Source organism: Onthophagus taurus, chromosome 3 (assembly GCF_036711975.1).
Source record: "Onthophagus taurus isolate NC chromosome 3, IU_Otau_3.0, whole genome shotgun sequence".
Taxonomy (NCBI): Eukaryota; Metazoa; Arthropoda; class Insecta; order Coleoptera; family Scarabaeidae; genus Onthophagus; species Onthophagus taurus.
The window spans coordinates 20,502,203-20,513,607 of record NC_091968.1 but is presented as its reverse complement, the minus strand read 5'-3'; the positions used below and the strand labels follow the sequence as shown (position 1 = coordinate 20,513,607).

General features: G+C 31.6%; 1 long non-coding RNA gene across 1 annotated transcript; it reads left to right on the top strand.

The window, feature by feature from the left end:
* The first annotated feature begins 9,998 nt into the window (after positions 1-9,998).
* LOC139429255 (uncharacterized) lies at positions 9,999-10,745 on the top strand. Its single transcript, XR_011639926.1, has 3 exons — positions 9,999-10,462; positions 10,511-10,610; positions 10,662-10,745. It is a non-coding gene; the product is annotated as an uncharacterized lncRNA (long non-coding RNA).
* Positions 10,746-11,405: the final 660 nt, after the last annotated feature.

The following is an 11,405-nucleotide window of genomic DNA, read 5'->3' as shown; positions in this document are numbered from 1 at the left end:
AACAACTAGTAGGTAGAATTATGGATGCCGCAAAAATTATTCGTGCTGATTCTGAGCCTGTTAGCAGAGCTACCACTTCAATTCTAAGAAGAGCTAGACTATGTATACAGCAACTGGTGGACATTTTGAGCAATTAATTCAATAAAGCTGTTTTCCCAAGTTATGGCAATCACGTCGTGGGACACCTGTATATGTTATTATTAGAGCTCGGATTTTTAGGCAGTCAAATTGTAGGAAATATGCGCATAAATGTACCAGCTTTTTATTCATAAATATCATTCATATATTCATAAATATACAAAAAATATGTAGAAATATGCAAAAATATAGTTATTATCAATCTAAACATAAACAATTAAAAAGCAGTTTAAACCATCATGCACATTCAGCATTTAACCACATTTAAAAAAAATGCATTTCTTAGAAATTTGATTATTAAAATATATGTTATCATATATGACTTTAAAAAGGATGTTTTAAACTTTAATTTAAGATATAAATCGTTTCTTAATTCTTAGAAATAAACTTCAAGTGATTAATCAAAGTTGACACTTAAACAACTCCACCATTAATTATTTAATATCTCATCATATTTTTAAAAAATGTGTTTCTTAGAAGTTTGAGTACATATTAATATATATGTTATCATACATCATTTTAAAAAGGATGTTTTAATTTAATATATAAATCGTTTTTTACATCCCAGATATAAACTTCAAGTGATTATTCAATATTGACGCTGAAACAACCCAAACATTAATTATTTAATACTACAACATATTTAAAAAAAAATATTTCTTAGAAATTTGGTTATTAACATATACGTTACCATATATCATATTAAAGAGGATGTTTTGATCTTTAATTCAAGGTATAAATCGTTTCTTAATTCCAAGAAATAAACTTCAAGTGATTATTCAAAGTTGACGCTTAATCAACTCCACCAGTAATTGTTTAATATAACATCATATTTAAAAAACTGGATTTCTTAGAAATTTGGTTATTAACATATATGTTATCATATATCATATTAAAGAGGATGTTTTGATATTTAATTTAAGATATAAATCGTTTCTTAATTACGAGAAATAAGCTTCAAGTGATTATTCAAAGTTGACACTTAATCAACACCACCAGTAATTGTTTAATATAACATCATATTTAAAACAACTGGATTTCTTAGAAATTTGGTTATTAACATATATGTTATCATATATCATATTAAAGAGGATGTTTTGATCTTTAATTTAAGATATAAATCGTTTCTTAATTACGAGAAATAAGCTTCAAGTGATTATTCAAAGTTGACACTTAATCAACACCACCAGTAATTGTTTAATATAACATCATATTTAAAAAAACTGAATTTCTTAGAAATTTGGTTATTAACATATATGATATCATATATCATATTAAAGAGGATGTTTTGATCTTTAATTTAAGATGTAAATCGTTTCTTAATTACGAGAAATAAGCTTCAAGTGATTATTCAAAGTTGACACTTAATCAACACCACCAGTAATTGTTTAATATAACATCATATTTAAAAAAACTGGATTTCTTAGAAATTTGGTTATTAACATATATGTTATCATATATCATTTTAAAGAGGATGTTTTGATCTTTAATTTAAGATATAAATCGTTTCTTAATTCCAATTCCAATTCCATTTGAAATAAACTTCAAGTGATTATTCAAAGTTGACACTTAATCAACACCACCAGTAATTGTTTAATATAACATCATATTTAAAAAAACTGGATTTCTTAGAAATTTGGTTATTAACATATATGTTATCATATATCATATTAAAGAGGATGTTTTGATCTTTAATTTAAGATATAAATCGTTTCTTAATTTCGAGAAATAAGCTTCAAGTGATTATTCAAAGTTGACACTTAATCAACACCACCATTAATTGTATAATATAACATCATATTTAAAAAAACTGGATTTTTTAGAAATTTGGTTATTAACATATATGATATCATATATCATATTAAAGAGGATGTTTTGATCTTTAATTTAAGATATACATCGTTTCTTAATTCCAAGAAATAAACTTCAAGTGATTATTCAAAGTTGACACTTAATCAACACCACCATTAATTGTTTAATATAACATCATATTTAAAAAAACTGGATTTTTTAGAAATTTGGTTATTAACATATATGTTATCATATATCATTTTAAAGAGGATGTTTTGATCTTTAATTTAAGATATAAATCGTTTCTTAATTCCAAGAAATAAACTTCAAGTGATTATTCAAAGTTGACGCTTAATCAACTCCACCATTAATTGTTTAATATAACATCATATTTAAAAAAACTGGATTTCTTAGAAATTTGGTTATTAACATATATGTTATCATATATCATATTAAAGAGGATGTTTTGATCTTTAATTTAAGATATAAATCGTTTCTTAATTCCAAGAAATAAACTTCAAGTGATTATTCAAAGTTGACGCTTAATCAACACCACCATTAATTGTTTAATATAACATCATATTTTAAAAAACTGGATTTCTTAGAAATTTGGTTATTAACATATATGTTATCATATATCATATTAAAGAGGATGTTTTGATCTTTAATTTAAGGTATAAATCGTTTCTTAATTTCGAGAAATAAGCTTCAAGTGATTAATCAAAGTTGACACTTAAACAACTCCACCATTAATTATTTAATATCTCAACATATTTTTAAAAAATGTGTTTCTTAGAAGTTTGAGTACATATTAAAATATATGTTATCATACATCATTTTAAAAAGGATGTTTTAATTTAATATATAAATCGTTTTTTACATCCCAGAAATAAACACCAAGTGATTATTCAATATTGACGCTGAAACAACCCAAACATTAATTATTTAACACTACAACATATTTAAAAAAATATATATCCTTGAAATTTGGTTATTAACATATACGTTACCATATATCATATTAAAGAGGATGTTTTGATATTTAATTTAAGATATAAATCGTTTCTTAATTTCGAGAAATAAGCTTCAAGTGATTATTCAAAGTTGACACTTAATCAACACCACCATTAATTGTTTAATATAACATCATACTTAAAAAAACCGGATTTTTTAGAAATTTGGTTATTAACATATATGTTATCATATATCATTTTAAAGAGGATGTTTTGATCTTTAATTTAAGATATAAATCGTTTCTTAATTCCAAGAAATAAACTTCAAGTGATTATGCAAAGTTGACACTTAATCAACACCACCAGTAATTGTTTAATATAACATCATATTTAAAAAAACTGGATTTTTTAGAAATTTGGTTATTAACATATATGTTATCATATATCATTTTAAAGAGGATGTTTTGATCTTTAATTTAAGATATAAATCGTTTCTTAATTCCAAGAAATAAACTTCAAGTGATTATTCAAAGTTGACACTTAATCAACACCACCATTAATTGTTTAATATAACATCATATTTAAAAAAACTGGATTTTTTAGAAATTTGGTTATTAACATATATGATATCATATATCATATTAAAGAGGATGTTTTGATCTTTAACTTAAGATATAAATCGTTTCTTAATTTCGAGAAATAAGCTTCAAGTGATTATTCAAAGTTGACGCTTAATCAGCTCCACCATTAATTGTTTAATATAACATCATATTTAAAAAAACTGGATTTCTTAGAAATTTGGTTATTAACATGTATGATATCATATATCATATTAAAGAGGATGTTTTGATCTTTAATTTAAGATATAAATCGTTTCTTAATTTCGAGAAATAAGCTTCAAGTGATTATTCAAAGTTGACGCTTAATCAACTCCACCATTAATTGTTTAATATAACATCATATTTAAAAAAACTGGATTTCTTAGAAATTTGGTTATTAACATATATGTTATCATATATCATTTTAAAGAGGATGTTTTGATCTTTAATTTAAGATATAAATCGTTTCTTAATTCCAAGAAATAAACTTCAAGTGATTATTCAACGTTGACACTTAATACTTTAATATTACATCATATATTGTTGTAGGAATCCATGTTGCAAGTTTATCTTAACTTGCTTAGATTTAAATATTTATTGGTACAGGTTTCGACTTTTAAGTCATCACCAGCCAAAATCTATGTAAGTGGAAACAAAAACTCATCACATCAAATAAACTAAATTAACAAATCGTTATAAAAATATAACTTACGTCAAAATTTGAAGAAAATGTTAAGTTTGAAAATATAGAAATAACACATATGATTAAAAAGTGAATAATACAATATTAAATAATATTAAAAACAGTCAAAATAAGGTATGTTTGCAAAGTTTGGAGGTTTTGACTCATTCAAATAATTTGTTAAGTCGGGTTCCTCTGAGTATTGAGAATTTGAAGAAGCTTCGCGTGCTGGATATACAGGGTGATTTATAACATATGGAGGAGACTAAATGGGTAGATACTTGAGGTCAAACTGAAGAGATTTTCTTAATAATGTTTTGTTAAAATCTTAATAGTTACATAGATATCGCATGTTAATTTTTTAAATAAGTTAGCGTCAACTTTTGAGAACCGCTGATATTCACTAAAGAACAATTAAAATACTTGTCAACGCCATCCTCATTTTTGAAGGAGCTGTCAAAGTAGACAATTTAATTGTTTAGTTTTAATACGTAATTTATGAAAAGAAATAATAGATGTTAATTTATGCAACGGATAATAATAATGTTTTAAATGCAAAATTACAAAATCTTTAAAACAAGAAAATCCAATTTAACGATAATCGTGGAAATCGTGGACGTATGTCCTCTGTAGCGGCAGTGATGCGATGTCGTAGTTCGTCGATTGTATTAACCTCGGTGGCATATACTCTATCCTTCATGAATTCCCATAAAAAAAAGTCCAATGGGTTAAGATCGGGACTACGTGGTGGCCATGGAATAGGTCCACCTCGATCAATCCATTTTTGCCGAAAAGCATTATCGAGGAAATCTCGTACATTACGACTAAAATGTGCAGGACAACCGTCGTGCATAAACCACATCTCACGTCGCATAAGTAGCGGAATATCTTCCAGGAGTACTGGCAGACTTTCTTGTAAAAACTGTAAATAAGAAGTTCCATTAAGAGTTCCTGGTAATTCGAAAGGTCCTATTAACGTATTGTTCACAATTCCCTCCCATAGATTCACTCTGAATCGTTGTTGAAAAGAGCCTTGACGAATAACGTGTGGATTTTCGTCCGACCACACATGGGAATTGTGAACACTTAGAACACCATTTCTGGTAAAACAGCATTCATCCGTTACCAGTATACTGTCCGTAAAATCTGCTTCTCTGTTGGTACGATTTAGTAGCCACTCGCAAAATTGCAACCGCAAAGGATAGTCAGAGGGAGTCAGTCCTTGCACTTTTTGAAAATGATAGGGGTGTAAACCGTTACTTTTCAACGTACGCCAAACAAAATTCTGGGATACCTCGAGTTGGTGAGAAATTTGACAAGTACTCGTGCTTCGATCCGCTTCCACAATTTCTAGAATTTTTTCTTCCACATTCACTCCATGTCTGTTTAGTCTACCGCCGCCAAGATCTTTCTTAGGTTGCAAATTTCCTGTCTCTCTTCCCTGCTGGATTAACCGAAGAAAAGTGTTTTCAGAAGGGATCTGTCGATTTGGATATCGTTCTGAATACAGACGTCTTGCGTATGCAGCGTTTTCTCCAGCAGCTCCATAAATAATAAGCATATCTACGTATTCTTCGTTACTGTACATTACCATTGTATTTTTTGATTAGTAAAAATTCTAATTTTGACGTTAAATAACATTGATTATTAAAATTAAATGACATGTCTGTTGCTAGGTAACCAAGTCAACTGGATTGATAGCAATAAAAACATGGTATCAGCGGTTCTCAAAAAACAAACACCAGTTTTTGAGTGATTTAACAAATTTTTAAATAGCCGTAATTGCCATATTACAAAGATTTTATTATTGGTGCTAATCAGGCATTAAGCAAACCCTGCTTAAGTAACCCCGAAATTTTCGCAGTTTGAATTTAAACGTAGTGTAATACCGTATAACGTAAGAAATGCTGGGCAATTAATTCAACTTTAATGCTCTATATCTTTGTGATTATTACGTTGTAGTCAAAACATTATTAAGAAAATATCTTCAGTTTGGCCCCTAGTACTTGCTCTTTTAATCTGCTCCGTATGTTATAAATCACCCTGTATAATTTAATAACAATGTAGGTTGTTGGAAAATAAACACTTTTCACTGACTTACATGTATTTAAAATTATAAACTGACCGGCAAAAAAAACCGGCCACTAAAATTTTGCCACAATTTCAAAGCTGGGTTTCTCGCGAACCACTCATTCGATTTTGATGATTCCTTTTTTGATCGAAAGGTTGATTCTTCTGTAATAATCCTTCGATAGAAATTTTTATTCGGATATTAATTTGAGCATATACGGGGTGCAAGAATGAGAAAAGCATTTTTTCTCGAAATTTGTAATACCCTGTGGGGTGCAGATACCACAGCAGAGGGTGTTAACTGGAATCAAACGGTAACCCAATCTTTTCTGAACATTTTGTTTTTTTATTCACTCTATTATCTCTGTTACTAACGAAGATGCAGTGTTTTAAAGCGAACGCCTGTGAAAACAGGACAAACAAGCATACAAAATCTAAGGTGGCGCGCTAGGTAGCGTATGTCAGTTGTTTCGAATAGTAAATTGACAGTTGTCAAAGATGCCGTTGTCAATAACTGATGTTGCGCGTATTATTAGTTTAATTGAAGATGGCAAAAGTCAGCGGTACGTTACCCATACGTTGGGTATACTCCGAACAACAGTTCAGGATGCCTGGAAGACGAGTAACAACAGCAGTTGATGATCGATTTATTGTGCTAAACACTTTGAGGAATCGTAGAACGATTGCTGTAGAAACTCGGCATCGTCTTCTAATGGTGCGTGGGGTTGACGTAAGAACCATTCGTCGAAGACTTGCTAAAAGTGATCTAACTGCAAGAAGACCTGCCAAAAGACAGCGGCTGCTCCAGAGACATCGGCGAGCACGTCTTCAATATGGGCGCCTACATACGAATTGGAAAATGGAACAATGGGGTAAGGTGATCTTCACTGACGAGTCCCGATTTTGTCTCCGGTCACCTGATGGTCGAGAACCAGTGTGGAGACGTCGTAATGAAAGGTTTGCGACCTACACAATTTCGGAAAGAGTACCTTTCCATGGAGGTTCGGTATTTCGACGCTCATCTGTGTTGAAAATGGCACGCTAAATGCCCACCGTTATATCCAAGATATTCTGCAAGAAGCTGTCGTGCGCTATTCCCATTTTATTGGTGACGGATTCATGCTAATGCATGACAATGCGCGACCGCACGTAGTACGTGTGGTTAGCGAATATTTTGATGAGGAGGGTATTGAACGGATAGAGTGGCCAGCGTGCAGCCCGGACCTTAACCCTATCGAACATCTTTGGGACCAACTTCAGAGACGCATTCGTCGTCGTCCTGTCCTACCGGACAACCTTCAGGAGTTACGAATTGCTCTTGACGAAGAGTTTACCGCAATGCCTCAGGAATCAATTACGAACTTAATCAGTTCGATGCCGCGTCGATTACATGACGTTATTTTGGCTCGTGGGGGGCACACACGCTTTTAACTTTCGTGTTATTATTAATTATTACATTAAATTAAATTTGTTTTCTTGTTTATTTGTCTTTGTTTTTACCGCATATTAGAACTGAGAACAGATGTTTACAATAATGAAGGACGTCTGCAATTCTGTAATTCTAAGAAATGTAAGTGCTTCTGCAAAACTGTTTCGGGTGCCCAGTTTTAGTTTTCAAGGTCAGTGATTTAAGGCGCCACTTTTAACAATGATTAAAAATCTGTATAGGCTTCTTTGGAAATTCCCGGCCACACCATTACAGAACCAGACATAGTCCACAAATCTTTCATTTCAACGTCTTCATATTCGCTCCTGACTATCGGGTGATAGTAGACAAAACCACTACTCATCCGTAAAAAGGACGGACTCATTCCTCCAAATTCACATGTAAGCGCGCAGATTGAAGACGCGCACGTCGATATCTAGGAAGCAGCCTCGGGCCTTTGGCAGCCTTCTTGCAGCCAGACCAGTTCTAGCAAGTTTTCAGCGAATGGTTCTCTCACTGACATCAACAACACGCACCATTTGAAGACGATGCCGAGACTCTACAGCTGTCGTTCTACGATTGCTTAGAACAATAAAACGGTCATCAGCTACTATTGTCACTGATCTTGTTTTCACAGGCGATCGCTTTAAAATACTGCATCTTCGTTAGTAACAGAGATAATAGAGTGAATAAAAAAAGAAAATGCTCAGAAAGGATTGGGCTACTGTTTGATTCCAGGTAATACCCTCTGCTGTAGCAGCTGCACCACACAGGGAGTTACAAATTTCGAGAATAAAAGTTTTTCTCATTTTTCTCACCCCGTATATGCCCAAATTAAAATCTGAACGAAAATTTCTATCGCAGGATTATTACAGAAGAATCAATTTTTCCATCAAAAAAAGAATCATCAAAATCGAATGCGCGTTTCGCGAGAAAGCCAGCTTTGAAGTTGCGGCAAATTTATAGTGGCCGGTTTTCTTTGCCGATCAGTTTATAACAAAACAAAATATTAAAGTAAAGACAGATTATGTTTGTTTAACATTTTTTTTAAGCAAATTTTCCTAAAAATACGTTGTGTGGAAGATAAATGGATATACGATTTTTATACAGGTATACGATTTTTTGTATAAATAATCCGATGAATAGTGTCTATGAAATATATACGGACTTGATAAATTGATACAACAGGATAATGAAAATCCGTTCATATGTCAATTAGTTATAATCGCAGCTGTTCGAACTTCATCATTACCCTTCCTCTAATCTCAAATCAATTTAAATACATTTTTTAAAGCTTCCATAAAGTCATTAGCTGTCCTGGTTGATCAGACGCAGTTTTTCAGTTCTACGTTATTCGAAATGTCGAAAACACTTGGTTTTTATATCCTAGAAAGATATTTTACCAAAGTTCGCTGTTGGCCGAATTCTCATTGGTTACGAGGACTCCAACCAACGATTGTAGTTATCATTACTATGGTTTGGGCGACTTATCCCGTCATACTGGAAATTAAATGTGAGTATAATTCAAGGACAGTAGAATCTAACAGGACTGCTACATCCATTGTATTTTTGTAGTCCACTACGGATTGGTTGCCCGCAGTCTACGTCACACTATTTGCCACGCCTGGTAACTGTCTGTGTTTTTAGAGGTTATATGATAGACATTAATACGTCTAAAAACATAAAACTTCAAAAATAATATAGATAAGTCTAGGATATAACCTCTAAAAACACAGCAAACGCATAGACCCAAGGACAGTAGAATCTAACAGGACTGCTACATCCATTGTTGTGACAACCTGCCCGCAAACTACGTCACACCATTTTCCACGCCCAGCTGTTGTTATGGTCTATGCGTTTGCTGTGTATTTTTAGAGGTTATATCCTAGACGTATTCATATTATTTTTGAAGTTTTATGTTTTTAGACGTATTAATGTCTATCATATAACCTCTAAAAACGCAGACAGTTACCAGGCGTGGCAAATAGTGTGACGTAGAGTGCGGGCAACCAATCCCTAGTGGACTACAAAAATACAATGGATGTAGCAGTCCTGTTAGATTCTACTGTCCTTGGCATAGACCATAATACAACAGATGGACGTGGAAAATGATGTGACGTAGTTTGCGGGCTGATTGTCACAACAATGGATGTAGCAGTCCTGTTAGATTCTACTGTCCTTGAGTATAATTCATTTTTAATTTATTTTCTTTAATTTATTTATTTTATTAATTTTTAGATGATAAAGTAAATTTGGTGAAATTTATTTTTGTTATGGAGTTTCTTGTAATGGGAGGACAAATTGCTTGTCTTAATATTCAACTATCACGAAATCGATCTCGTTTACTCGAGGTTATTGACTTATTCAGTGATTTTAAGCAATCAGAAATCGGTATTTCTCAAAAAATTCAGCGTATGGAGAAAATCTTGAAAATTGTATTAAAAATTATTCAGTACGGAGGATTTCTTGTTGCATATTTCATGGTATACTGTATCATGTTGGACGCTAATTGCGCGGAATTTAAAGATATTAAACATTGTTTACTGTTTGAATATTACGTTCCATTTAATTTGAATCATTTTGGATTAACGTTAATAATATTATTTCAAGTATATACTGTGGATGTTGGAATTAATGTTGCATTTATTCATATATTATTGTATTGGTATTCGATGGAATTACTGGTGATACATTTTGAAGATCTCCTCGAGAAAATTCATAATACACATTTGACCAGAAATAAGAAGAGGAATTTAAAAAAGTTGAAGCCAATTATTAAATGTTATCAAAATTTTGTATTCAGGTAGTAAAAATGTTGTGTAAGAATTTTTATAATGCATTAATGTTTTAGAAAGTTTCGATGCGGTAATGATTTCTTTATAAATTTTCTTGTCCATACAAAAATGTGCACTTTGAGTTGTTTGGCTCTATCAACCTTTGAGGTCGCTTTGGTATGAATTTTCATTTCATACATTAACTTAATTAATTAGCCTAAATTGTAGAAAAAGGATTTAGTTACTATTTCAATGTTCGTAATAGTATTAGTGGGGACGTTTCTAAATTACGCAATTGGGCAAAGATTTACTACAGCGGTAAACACTTTTTGTTCATCTAATAATATAACAAGATATATTAATTTCTGATTTTTAATAGACTAACAGATTGTCGGAGGCGATTTATAACATGCGCTGGTATGATGCTGATGTATCAACACAAAAAGACATTGCAACTTTTCTTTGTATGAGTCAAAAAGCAATCTCATTGAAAATCCCTTTCTTTGGAGAAATGTCACATGCAGCAGCAGCAAATGTAAGTAATTTTTGTTGTGTTACATTAATTAAAAATATTAAAATAATGGAGTCAATTTTTTAAGGAGTTTAAGAAGGTTTATGCTGTCTACAACGCAATATCAACAGTTATGAAAAAATAAAATATTTCTAAGTTTATATCTTCAATTATTCTAAAAGATTACAAAGTAGGTTCTTAAAATTGAGATGGAAGTTTCACTTTATAGGCAATAAAGAGTTCACATTTAAAATTCTTCTTTTATCATCCCAGATACCTGTTAGTGTCTGCCCTCAATATCAAATCGTCCCCACCAGATCATCTCCAACATCCCTAAATATTGTCTTTGGCAACCATTTACATCATCCCGGCTATCCCCAAACGACAATTCTCATCTCTCAACATCATCTCAAATATCCTTGAACATCATCGCCCAGAACATCCCCAACATTTTCAATGTG